General features: G+C 40.9%; 1 protein-coding gene across 2 annotated transcripts in view; it reads left to right on the top strand.

The window, feature by feature from the left end:
* The window catches only part of apba2b (amyloid beta precursor protein binding family A member 2b), a 46,716-nt gene that overhangs the window by 420 nt on the left and 34,104 nt on the right, over positions 1-12,192 (top strand). The window lies entirely within an intron of this gene.

The raw sequence follows: 12,192 nt of genomic DNA, 5'->3' as shown, positions 1-12,192 counted from the left end.
AAACTCCGGAAAAAATATGCTTTTGGATGCTCCCATCAAGCTCGATTCTTTACGTTGATCCAATCGTGAGCGTCTCCCTGTGGGGTAAACGCACGCGTTATTTTCCGACGGCCCGATGTCGATCAAATTCGTTTTTATATAGATAACCCTTTTCCTGTAACATCGTAATCAAACGACTGTTTCATGAGTTCTTTTTCATAATGAGCTCATTCACCTCCCTCCATTTGGCTTCCTTTCATTTGTCACACTCCCACACACTTCCCTCACGACTGATGGATGGATGGATGGATGGATGGATGGATGGATGGATGGATGGATAAATAGATGATGGATGGATGGACAGACGGGTGGGTTTGGATGAATGGATATATAGATGGATGGATGGACAGATAGACAGATAGACAGACAGATATGTAAACAGAAATATGGAGAGACTTGTCTTTGCATATTAAAAAAAAAATCATAAATTAGTGTTTACCACTGGCTGTTGGTGTCACTCAGTGAGTCAGCTCCCTTGGGAACATGGGGATGGGAGGCACTTTCGGGCTTGATCTTCAGTGTTCTTGGGATGGGAGGCAGACGCAGAGTCTGTCTTGCATCATGAGTTGTGACATCCAGGGTGTTTGTCCTCATCTTTATTTTCAGAGCATGTTTCCACCCCAATCTGTGTGAGGACAGTGAGTCAGAGGCAACATGAGTTTCGTACATCGAGGTTTACAATAATTCTTGTTCTAAAGCTGCAAGCTAATATTTGGTTGAATTCATACAGAGATACAGTATTAGCAAAGGTATAAGGCAACAATATTCTGTTTTTGTATTACAGTGAAGAGCAAATATTACAATAAATAGGACAACCGTTTAGAACGATTACGACAAAAACATTATCTTGTTTATGCAATCTTGCACCTGGGTCATTAAAATGTGTTGAGGATAAAGCTGTGGAAACTGGATTTTTTTCACGCTGCTTTGGTCATGGCAAATATATACAGTACATAAATTGACGTGGTCTCTTCCCAGAAGGATAATTGTGATCGTATTTGCCATCCTTGCATGTTCAAATGGTCATTCAAGTGAGACAATTTCTGTCAAATGTAGACGGCAGCTTGGAAATTCCGAGTCACCGCTGTCCCAGTTACGAGTCTGGTCAATGGCACTTCTGAGGAGGGGCAGACCTGAGTAAACAGACAGTCGAAATAACCAATTCGCAAAGAAAGAGCAGATGTGATATTGTAACAAATTATACATTTTCTCACACACTATTTTGACTGCGATTATATTGGATGCGCACTAATAATATCCATCAATCCATCCATCTGTGCGTCCATCCATCCATCCATCCATCCATCCATCCATCCATCCATCCATCCATCCATCCATCCATCCATCCATGCATCCATCCATTTTCCAGTCAATTTACCCTCACAAGGGTGAATATGAACATATTACAGATAATTGCATGAGAGTAGATTTGATTCGATTAACCTTTATTAATCTCACAGTGGACAAATGTGCATTTCACAGCAGCAAAGTTATGAAAGGAAGAGGAAAGGAAAGCAAGAAGTAGAAAAAATACAGAAGCTGCTGTAAAGGCATCCACTCTCGCGACGTTATATTGAAGTCACAGACACACAGACACTGGATACAATGTATAACATATGGGTACTTTTTGCAAATAAAGATTTTTCTTACCATCCTAATAAGAAGGTATTATAAATAATAATAATAATAATAATAATAATAATAATAATAATAATAATAATAATAATAATAACTTTTATTTTCAAGTGCCTTTCAAAGCTCTCATGGACCCTTTACAGTCACAGACAAACATAGAAAGAATACAACAGATACAATAATAAATAAAACCAGAAAATGGGGTGGGTTTTGAGATGGGATTTGAAGGAATGAAGACAATCAATGTTACGAATGTTGAGGAAGTGAGTTACAGAGTTTGGGGGCTGAGCTGCTGAAAGCTCTGTCCCCCATCGTGCTGAGATGGGCAGGGGGCACACAAAGGTGGAGGGGGGGAAGAGGATCTGAGGGAAGGAGAGGGAATAGAAGGTCAGATAGGTATGGGGGTGCAAAATTATGGATAGCTTTAAATGTATAAAGAAGAATTTAAAAGTTGATTCTATATTTGACTGTGAACTGGAAGGGCTTATTACTGCAGTGTACTATTGAGCCGATGGTGTTGCTTCAGTCCCCAAGTTGGGCGGTCGCCGCAAGAGTAAAAATACCACTGCTTACACAGATCCACCGCTAACAGTAAAATGAAATCAAAATGAAAAGCCACTTATGTGAGAAAAAAAAAAAATAACCCACCACGCACATCAGTACCTCACAGGGCAATTTCAAGAAGTTTTGTCTACCCTTTTTGTCCTTGCCTATTATATTTCAGGCCCCAGTGATAGGCAACAAATTCTGTCTGTGTAGACTTGGCAAAAAAATAAAATCTTCATTGTTTCCTGAAAGACAATACATGAGCCAAGACTTGCGCCTACTGTACATCAGTAACACCCAATTGACGCATTCCTATCTGTTAAATGAAAGCTAAACATGAAGACCGCTGTTGGTATGCTTGTTTAAGAAATCTGAACATTGGTGTATGTCACAAGGAGTCGGTCCACATGATTTGGGTGAAAATGGTGGTGCATTGCTCAAGTGAGAGTACAAGAGGGGGAGCGTGAGAAAGTGATGTGTTTGGAGACCTGAGGTGTGTGCCAATAAGGGAGGAGGTATAGACACATGTTGATGTGCGGCTATAGAGTGGATTGTGAGGTTATATCCTCCACCTGGATCCCATCGGGTCATTCTCACATCTTCCCACATTTTCTGCTAATAGTGTTCCTCACTTCCACTAAAGCATCCCTTTGAGAATCTGTGACTCGCCGACTAAGTCGATAGTTTTCAGTACCTGCACTCAAACACAAACACCAGCAGGCTGCAGGGATTTTATCCCGACTGCTGCCGAGGAATGCTAAATTGGACTCCAGGCGAGGAGGCAAACGGCCAACTCTGATATCCAAATGAAACATGATGAGCAATTTGTAATATACGTCTCCATCCATCCATCCATCCATCCATCCATCCATCCATCCATCCATCCATCCATTGACGTGGGAAAACAACTGAGGTTTCCCCAACACATAGCGCGACATAATCATCCTCTCAGAGGTTTCTAAACACCTGACCATGCTGGAGGGCTTTCTATGAGCCCCTAGAAGTTGGCTGTCGTGGCTTCGCAGGACGCTCCCTCTGTAAAGTCTTTGGCCGCCTGGGAATCACAGGGCTGGCCAAGAAGAGGGCCATTCAGTCTGCAGGTGAAGCAGCAGAGAAAGCCACAAGGTGGTTGTGGCTAAAGAGGGCCGATCCGTGGGTGTTAACAGGGACACAAGCCGGGACTTGATTGACACTGGCTGGGTCGCCTGGATGAGGGTGTCTGATGTTGCGAGACTCGAAACACTCAATGCAATTACCGGTCAGAGTTAGTATTGTCAGAGTGAAAAATAAAATAATAATAATAACAATAATTTGACTTTGCTCATGATTTGTGTTGGAAAAGCACACAGATTAATTTGTTTGATCTGGACATTGTACTTTATCATGCATTAAACTCTGCCTGGGAAGAACCTGGTCAGACGCAAGCTGTTTGATTTGACATTTCCCTTCCGAATGCCCATGCAAAATGAAAGGCAGTATTCCAATTACAAAAACCTATTTCAAAATGAAACAATTCAGAAATCTTGAGAGATTTAAGTCAACCATTTTATGCACAGATCTTCAAAAGCAATTGAGGAAGGTTCTGGATTGCTTTGGGAACAGTATTTCCATGGCTAACTTTGTAAAAAAATATAGAGAGAAAGTGGCATGTTTGAGAGCTGGTGAATGAGGATGAGGATGCTGTTTTTTCACTCAAAGCACTCTGCTCCGAAATATGGCTAGTTATTATTACAAGCAGGTATGACCTGAGAACATGCAAGAATTAAGGTCAGATTATGAAGTCCAAACAAGAGAGGGGAAATCGCTTAGACATTTGTTACCTTGCAAAGTACATAGCATATGTGACATTGTGTTCATTTTTTTATCTGACTTTTTAATTCAGTAACGGGTCCAGTGTGTGTACCGTAGGTTATATGCTAATCTCATGGTTAAAGAAGCAATTGTTATACAATGAAAAAGCAGTAAACAACCCAGAAAAGGCAAACAAAGTATGATGTTTTCTCGTCGCTTCCGTCAACCGTGGCTCAGAAAATTCCACCGGCTATTTATTTGAAGGGGCTCCTCTGAAAGCATTACATGCCCATGTAAATTTGCATTTTTCACCAGACCCTTGTTGAAATCCACTCAATATTTGAATGTGATTTTGCACTTCATTATTTATAACATCTCCTCTCCTTCCCTGACAGTGCTTCGGAACTATTTACATGAAATAAGTCAAGTCTTCAGAAATGTTTCGTCGCTTGAAATTATTGTTAGATTCCTTGCGCCATAAACTTGGGCAATCTTCAGCCAATCAAGAGCAATGCAATGGCAAGGCAAACTTGCAGTATTTTAGATGTTTCAGAGCAAATTATTATTATAATGATTATTGCATACAGGCAGATTTCTGACCAAAGCTTGGCTCACATTTATTTATTGTCTTACTTCTTATCAAAAAGTTGAAATAGAGACAACCATAACATTTCTCTTCAAACATGAATGACATTTTAGACAAATCTCTTCTCGCAGAATTTGGTCATCGAGATTGAAATAATAAAAGTTTAGAAGTTACAATCAATTTTACCAACTAAAACTACACACTTTATCAAGCCAGGTTTGTCACGTTATCCATCCATCCATTGTCCGGTCTTCTTTGTCTTCGCAAAGGTCACTGACATGCTGGAGGCAATCCCAGGCTCTCTTTTGTTAGTAGACGTGTTACATCCTGAACTACTTTACAGCTAATTGTTGGGCACACATATACAAACACCCAGTCATGCTTACAATCACACCTCGGGACAATTTAGTGTTTCATCAACCTGCCTCGCGTGTATTTGGAATGTGGGTGAAATCCCAGAGAAAACCTATGCAGGGATGGAAGCAACATACAAAGCCCAGGCCGGAGCATGCAATTGAACGCTGTATTTCTACATTGTGAGGTCATTCATGTCCATTCGATTACCTTTGAGAAGTAATCCGATGGCTCTCGTCAACATTTGAGTGCTGCTTGCCGCTAAAGATGCCGTACTCGATAATGTCAGTGTAATACATTCATTTTTGTAGCACCCCTAATTTACAATTCAATGTCATTTAATTCATTATTTCAGAAGACAATGAGGTCAAAATCTTAGCGAAAGAACATAGATGGTTTGAAAGGGGAGTAAAAGAAGCGATTCTCATAAAACAACTAAATCCTTCATTAAACCGGTCTGGTGGGGTGAGGTTCAATTTGGATCGTTCATACAATAGCCTGCTTAGGTAACACAGGTTAGGCAACTTTCGTAATGCTGATGAGGGGATACCGGAGGGAGTGGGGCGATCAGGCCAGTCGTTAATCAGGAATGTAGGAACAATCAGTGGGGCCAGTGGGAGTGGTCCTCTGCTCCCCCCAACCTGAGAGCAGGGACCTATCATAGCTGTGTCCGGCGCCGCCATGTCTGGACATTAGGGATATATAAATAGGGCCGATACGACCAGTAAGACTTTAGTTCGCTGACGAAGCCTCTTGGATAGGAAACGAAACGTCCGACACCTTCAAAAAGTACAGATGACGGCTGAAGAAACCTTCTCATTGATGGACCACTCCTGTACGACTGAGAGCTTACACAGACGTTATTTCAGAAGGTTGTGTTGTTGACATGGATAGCAATAGTTTCTGATAGCAACCACAGTCTGGTATACCATGATATCATCACATTCAGCCGTTACGACCGCCACGCTACTCGGAATATCGTAAGTAATTAAAGTACTAAGGCATTGACGTCCACATATTATTTGTCACGGTAGGTTTTCCTTTAAAGTTGACCTTCTCACTATGTATTTTAATCGCTGCTGCGGCTGTGATGAAGTGACATACTTGAATTAATTGAGGACTATTTAACAGATTTTCGTGGTTTTCGTTAGAATTGTGTTGAGCATGGAAACAGGACGCATCCCATCTTCTTTAATGGAACAGAAATTTGGCCAGTAATTAGTTAATAATGGAAGGCTTAAATGTCAATGACTTGGACAATTTTAAATTAACTCATTCACTGCCAGACTTGCAAAAATGTTTCCACTGCATTGCCAGGGTTTTTGTCATTGTCACTTGAATTCCAGGACCCACAGAATATTGAGATTTAGGACTACATAAACATTCCATGCAGTGTAAGAAACCTTATACTTCCTACTTTCATGGGAAAAAAAATAGTTAAGTCCGAAATTATATGGGTCTGGACATCTATGTGAACTTGAAATGAGGGTGGCTGACCAAAATACAATGCAATACTTACATATTGGATTTTATAGCGTTAACAACAGCTGAAGCTGGAACAAAGCGCTAACATGGAACAAAAAAAAAAAAAAAAAGAAATGCTACCCCCATTGTGGAAGGAAAAAACATTGTCAGAGATCTGACCAGCGCTTTATCGCCATTCAAAACCCAGAAAAAAAAACAAAACCCAAACTAATTCGGGAATGGCACTCTACATCATATTTTCAATACCCGAATAAATTTGTGTATGGCAAATGAGTTAAATAATGTCTCTAAATTAATAATCGATTATCAATGTCAATTAGACAATGAATTAGTCAGTTAATCGATTAAACATTTGCAACCTCCAATTTAGTTTGCAAAACACGACGGTACATTGACATGTTCGGTTCTGATGTATTTCCGTTTCTCCTTCGGGATGCTATCTCCATTGCTGACGCTGAGCTTGGCAATGCTGTTGATTAGTGCCAGCATTTGTTTTAGGAGGAAGAAACATTAGCATTTAGATGTGCTGAGAACCTCACCTGCTGCTTTTTATTGCTGTGCTGCTCAGGGGAATTTGCGTCATGGAAATGTCCTGCTCAGGCGGGACACTTTGCGTGTGAATAAATACATTAAATGTCTGTATTTTCAGTGCTACTTATTGTTCAAGCATGGTGAATGCAAACTGGTCAAAATGTTACTTTAATTATACTTCTCTGGCAGTCATTTGTTTTTGTCAGATATTTTCCAAGACTCGTGTTCACATTGGAGGGACGGTGAGTAGTCTCACCAGTCTCACCAGTCTGGTCTCACCACCGTTTTACATACCTTTCCTTTCATCCTAGCTGAAACCCTTCTATCACACATCACACCTGACATTTTTCTCCAACCGTTCCATCCTGCCTGGACACGCTTCTTCACCTCTTTTCCACACTCTCCATTGCTCTGGACAGTTGACCCCTAGTACTTAAAATCCTCCACCTTTATCTCTTCTCCCTGTAGCATCACTCTTGTACTTGGATCCCTCTCATTCACAGGCATATATTCTATCTTTCTCTGACTGATCTTCATTCATCTCCTTTCCAGGGCATATCTCCACCTCTCTAGTTTCTCGCCCACCTCTGCTCTCGCGACAGATCACAATGTCATCTGCAAACATCATGGTCCAGCAGATTCTTGTCTAACATCGTCTGTCAGCCTGCCCATCACCATCGCAAACAAGAATAGTCTCAGAGCTGACCCCTGGTGGAGTCCCACCTCGACTTTAAATTCCTCTGTCACACCGACAGCACACCTCATAACTGTCTTACAGTCATGATACATGTCTTGCACCGCTCTGACATACTTTTCTGTCACTCCAGACTTCCTCATGCAATACCACAACTCTTCTCTGGGCACCCTGTCATATGCTTTCTCCAGATCTACAAAGACACAATGCAATTCCTTCTGACCTTCTCTGTAAGCAAACACTGCATCTGTCGTACTCTTTTTTGGCATGAACCCATACTGCTGCTCACAAATGTTCACTTCTGCTCTTAGTCTAGCTTCAACTACTCTCTCCCATAGTTTTATTATATGGCTCATCAACTTTATTCATCTCTAGTTAGTACAACTCTGCACATCTCCCTTGTACTTAAAAATGGGCACCAGTACACTTTGTCTCCATTCTTCAGGCAGCTGCTCACCATCTAATATCTTGTTGAACAAACCAGTCAGGAACACAACTGACACCTCTCCTAGACACTTCCATACCTCGATTGGTATACCATCAGGCCCGAGTGCCTTTCCACCCTTCATCCTCTTCAGCGCCACAACAGTCACATCTTCTACTTAAAAAAACAATTTAATAAAAACTGTTGAATTAACAACTTCACAATTTGAGTTCATCCAAGCACATGATCAAAATTGTGATGCATTAATGTAGTGAAGTCAATATTGTTACACAGGACACATTTTTCCCAAAAATATAATTGAACCTCAAGATACAGTAGACAAACATAAATACATATACAACCCAACATAACAGCATCACGGTGCACAGTCTTGTTGCTTGTTGCTTCTCCTTATAATTGAAAAATGAACAGGATGGACTGGGTAACAAGAACGCTCATCGTGAGAAGCTAAATGTCAAGGTTAACATCCAATATGTGGAGCAAATAAAAGAAATGAGCGGAGGAATTCATCTGCTGCCATCGAGGCAGGATGCATTCCACTCAAAACAATGGGTGTACACTAGTAACAGTTTGGAATTGAATGATTTGATTAACAAATTAATACAAGCAGATCAGTTAATAGATTGGCGGATGGATGCTTGTCATGAAAAACACCTAATTACATGCGACACAACACGAGACTACAATTAGAAACCAAAATACTGCTTACATGAAACAAAGACAAATACTGTATCTAACAATAAAATACCTCGCTTAGCCTCCCTTTATCCCTGTACTTGGCTCCACCTTTTGCCACCACACCAACACCCCAAATCCCTTATGATTTTCCAGTGAAGTACAAATCTCATTGTTTTTTCTTTCCTTGCACATTTCCCTCTTGGTTTTTTTTTTGCATTAGATGCTGAACTCTGACTCATGTCGTAAGTATCATTTACCCTATTACTCGGAATTTTAAGGTCAAATGTAATACAAACTAATTCAATTTAAATGCACATAATTCATTTTTAGATCAAACAAATGTGTGAAATAAAGACATATCTCCAAAAGCTTCTGTGTCGTAGGCAAGGGCTTGAGTAAAGAAACTTGTGACTGACAAGGGAAACCCACAGAAGCCAGCTTCTCAATTCTTTCTGCACTCAGATTTTATTAATTTGTAATAATATTCTTTCTTCTTGAGTGGGGGAGAAATTAATAGAGTTTTCTCTCATCCTCGCACTTCACCACAACCTTCATAACTTGAGTGGCTTGAATAGCATCCATCATAAACCACTTCAGCCACTTCCTACGTTAGTTGTTGGTTCTTGTTAATTTTGCTCGTGGCAATGATATTGTAGTGAGTGGGAGCAGCATATTTTGTTCAAGGCTCCACAATATGATGCACCTTCAGGAAATTGCATTCATGCATTTGCTCACGTCGGGGTGGGATCGCCATGACACTCATGGAGATTCATGTTCTAACCTTTCATTTTTTCACTTTTTTTGGTTTTGTCAATAAATACAACATTGCAGAATATTTTACATTTCTATTGAAACATGACCTGGCTCATTGCTGTGATTCTTTTTCAATATCCAACTGCTTTCTGTTAATACAACTGATAGCAGCATATCATAGAAATGAAGGACAGTCTGGTCTTCAATGACATGATGTTTTTTTAGCAGCCAAACATCTACTTTCTATTGACACTACTACATTAGTACTGTATAGTGCCACTTAGCAGTTTTTTTTGACAACGATACTAGTGACAATTTTGCTCTACATACTTGGCAATAAAGATGATTCTGATTCTGATTCTGATTCTGATTCTGATTAGACCTCTTCAAAATTGACAATTTTCTTCAAACATATGGAAACTGATATTATTCCCATTCTCCAAGGTCTAAAATAGCTAAATATACCATTTATTGTGATCATAGACCTTGGCTGTGCCTGCATGAAGAGACATGTAATTTTATTGTTGACGTTTTTCAAAAACGCTACAAAATTTGGGATAATGTGTCCTTATTTTCATTGTAGCTTTCCAGAGGTTGATGCTATAGTAGTACTACATGTATGTGATTGGTTACCTCGCCTCAATAGTGGCGTATCATGAACGATGCAAAGGTCTAAGGTGTGTATTTAGAGCAAAGTGACAGTGCTGTGATGTAAGGTGATTCAACGACAGATCTGATAATCCTGATTTCTGTCTTCAAAGGATTGGCTCCATTGTCGGCTCAGTTTGGTCTGGTGGGATAGGCCTTTTGAGGCCTTTCACTTCTCATTCTATGTCCTTTCTATCCCATCTGCTCCAATCCTCAGCATTGTTAAATTAGAATTCAACACACCGTGTTGTATTTGTTGACGAGCATCTTTGTCATTGATTTATTTCTCCTCAGAATTGACCTTGGAGTGAATACATTTGACAAGTCAATGTTGTTTCAATTCAGTCGTCTTTCTTGGCCAAGTTAAAAAAAAACATGCAACACGCAAGTAATTAGTCTTGAGTTTTATGAGTGACGCAGACATTGCTAAAACAATCAAGCAATTATGACAATAGTGTGACACAGAGGTTTAAATTAACAGTAACACTGAACACTGGAAGCAAAACGAAATATGTTATTTTGGGTGCATCGCTCAAAAACACCTACTTCAGGTACGGGGCTTAAAGAGGTGATGACCCAGGTGTGGAGGGTCCGAGAGGAGCGTAAGAGGGTACTGATGATATTTTGGTCTGTCCTAAATGTGTTTGTTTGTTTGTTTGTTTGTTTTTGGAAGTAGCAAACCGGACTATAATGTAGCATCGGAACACCGGACTGATTTCTGCATCGAACTGTCTCAACAGCTAGCCCCAGAAGTAGCAAAACGAGCATCCATTGCTGGGTCTTTTTCAAGATGGAGTTGGTCTCCAAGTGAATGTCCATACTGGAATTTCCACGGAATTGAAAGCCTCTCTGACGAACACAGGGCAATTGTCCATTGTAAGGGGCCATTCTGCTGAAGGATGATTGGTGAAATTCACTATCATGTCTCCAGTATTGAGCACATGCAAGTTGTTTTGAAGCATAAAGCTATTCATCATGAAATGCCACACAGGATACCCTTCACCTCGGCATTGTAAAGCGGATGTGCTAACACCGTGCTGCACTGGAGATAATATTATTTTCTCATTGAAAAGAGAAGGATCCTATTATGCTATCGATGCTTACAATCCTGCCGATTTGCTGTTTCTATAATGTATTGTGAAGGAGGGTTAGCACAAAACTGTTAAAATAGCTTTTGCATCATACATCTGTATCGGCTCTTGATCCATTGATTTTGCATCAGAAATCACTTCACAGACCGGCCCTCACTTGCTGTTGTGATTGTGTACTTGTTTTCACCAAACTTACATCTGGCAAGATGCCCTGATTTCATCACTCACTCACTCACTCACTCACTCACTCACTCACTCACTCACTCACTCACTCACTCACTCACTCACTCACTCACTCACTCACTCACTCACTCACTCACACTCACTCATCCCATGGTCTAGAAGGCCGTAGGGGTGCCATGATGGACGTCTGGGCAGTCAGAGATCTCCAGCGCTCTCGGTCTTCAGCAGTTCGTAGCAGGGTGTGGAAGCTGCAGCCTGTCCATTCCTTAATGTTGTCCATCCAGCACTTCCTCTGTCTTCCCCTTCTCCGCTTCCCTTCCACTGTCCCCTCCAGGATGGTTTTGGATAGTGAGTTATGCCTTATAACGTGGCCAAACCAGGCCATTTTACGACGTTTCACCATAGAGAGTACAGGCTCTTGTTCTCCAGAAAGGGTGGTAACTAGCTGTCTGACGTAGTCATTTGTCCGGTGTTCCCTGTAAGATATATTGAGCATCCTTCTGTAGCTCTTATGCTCAAACGCCTTGATCCTGCGCTCTGTGTCTGCTGTAAGTGTCCAGCTCTCACAGCCGTATAACAAGGTGGAGAGTACTAGAGACTTGTACAGCCTGACCTTCACTGCAAAGCCGATGGTATTGCTCCTCCAAATTCGGGCCAGTCTTGTCATGGCTGATGTTGCTATTGCAATTCGTTATTTAATCTCCTTTGTGGAGCTGCCATCCTCACTCACAAA

The sequence above is a fragment of the Hippocampus bargibanti genome, linkage group LG03 (assembly GCF_051943395.1).
Source record: "Hippocampus bargibanti isolate YZ-2025 linkage group LG03, ASM5194339v1, whole genome shotgun sequence".
Lineage (NCBI taxonomy): Eukaryota > Metazoa > Chordata > Actinopteri > Syngnathiformes > Syngnathidae > Hippocampus > Hippocampus bargibanti.
The sequence above is the reverse complement of the archived record's forward strand: the minus strand, read 5'-3'. Positions and strand labels throughout refer to the sequence as shown.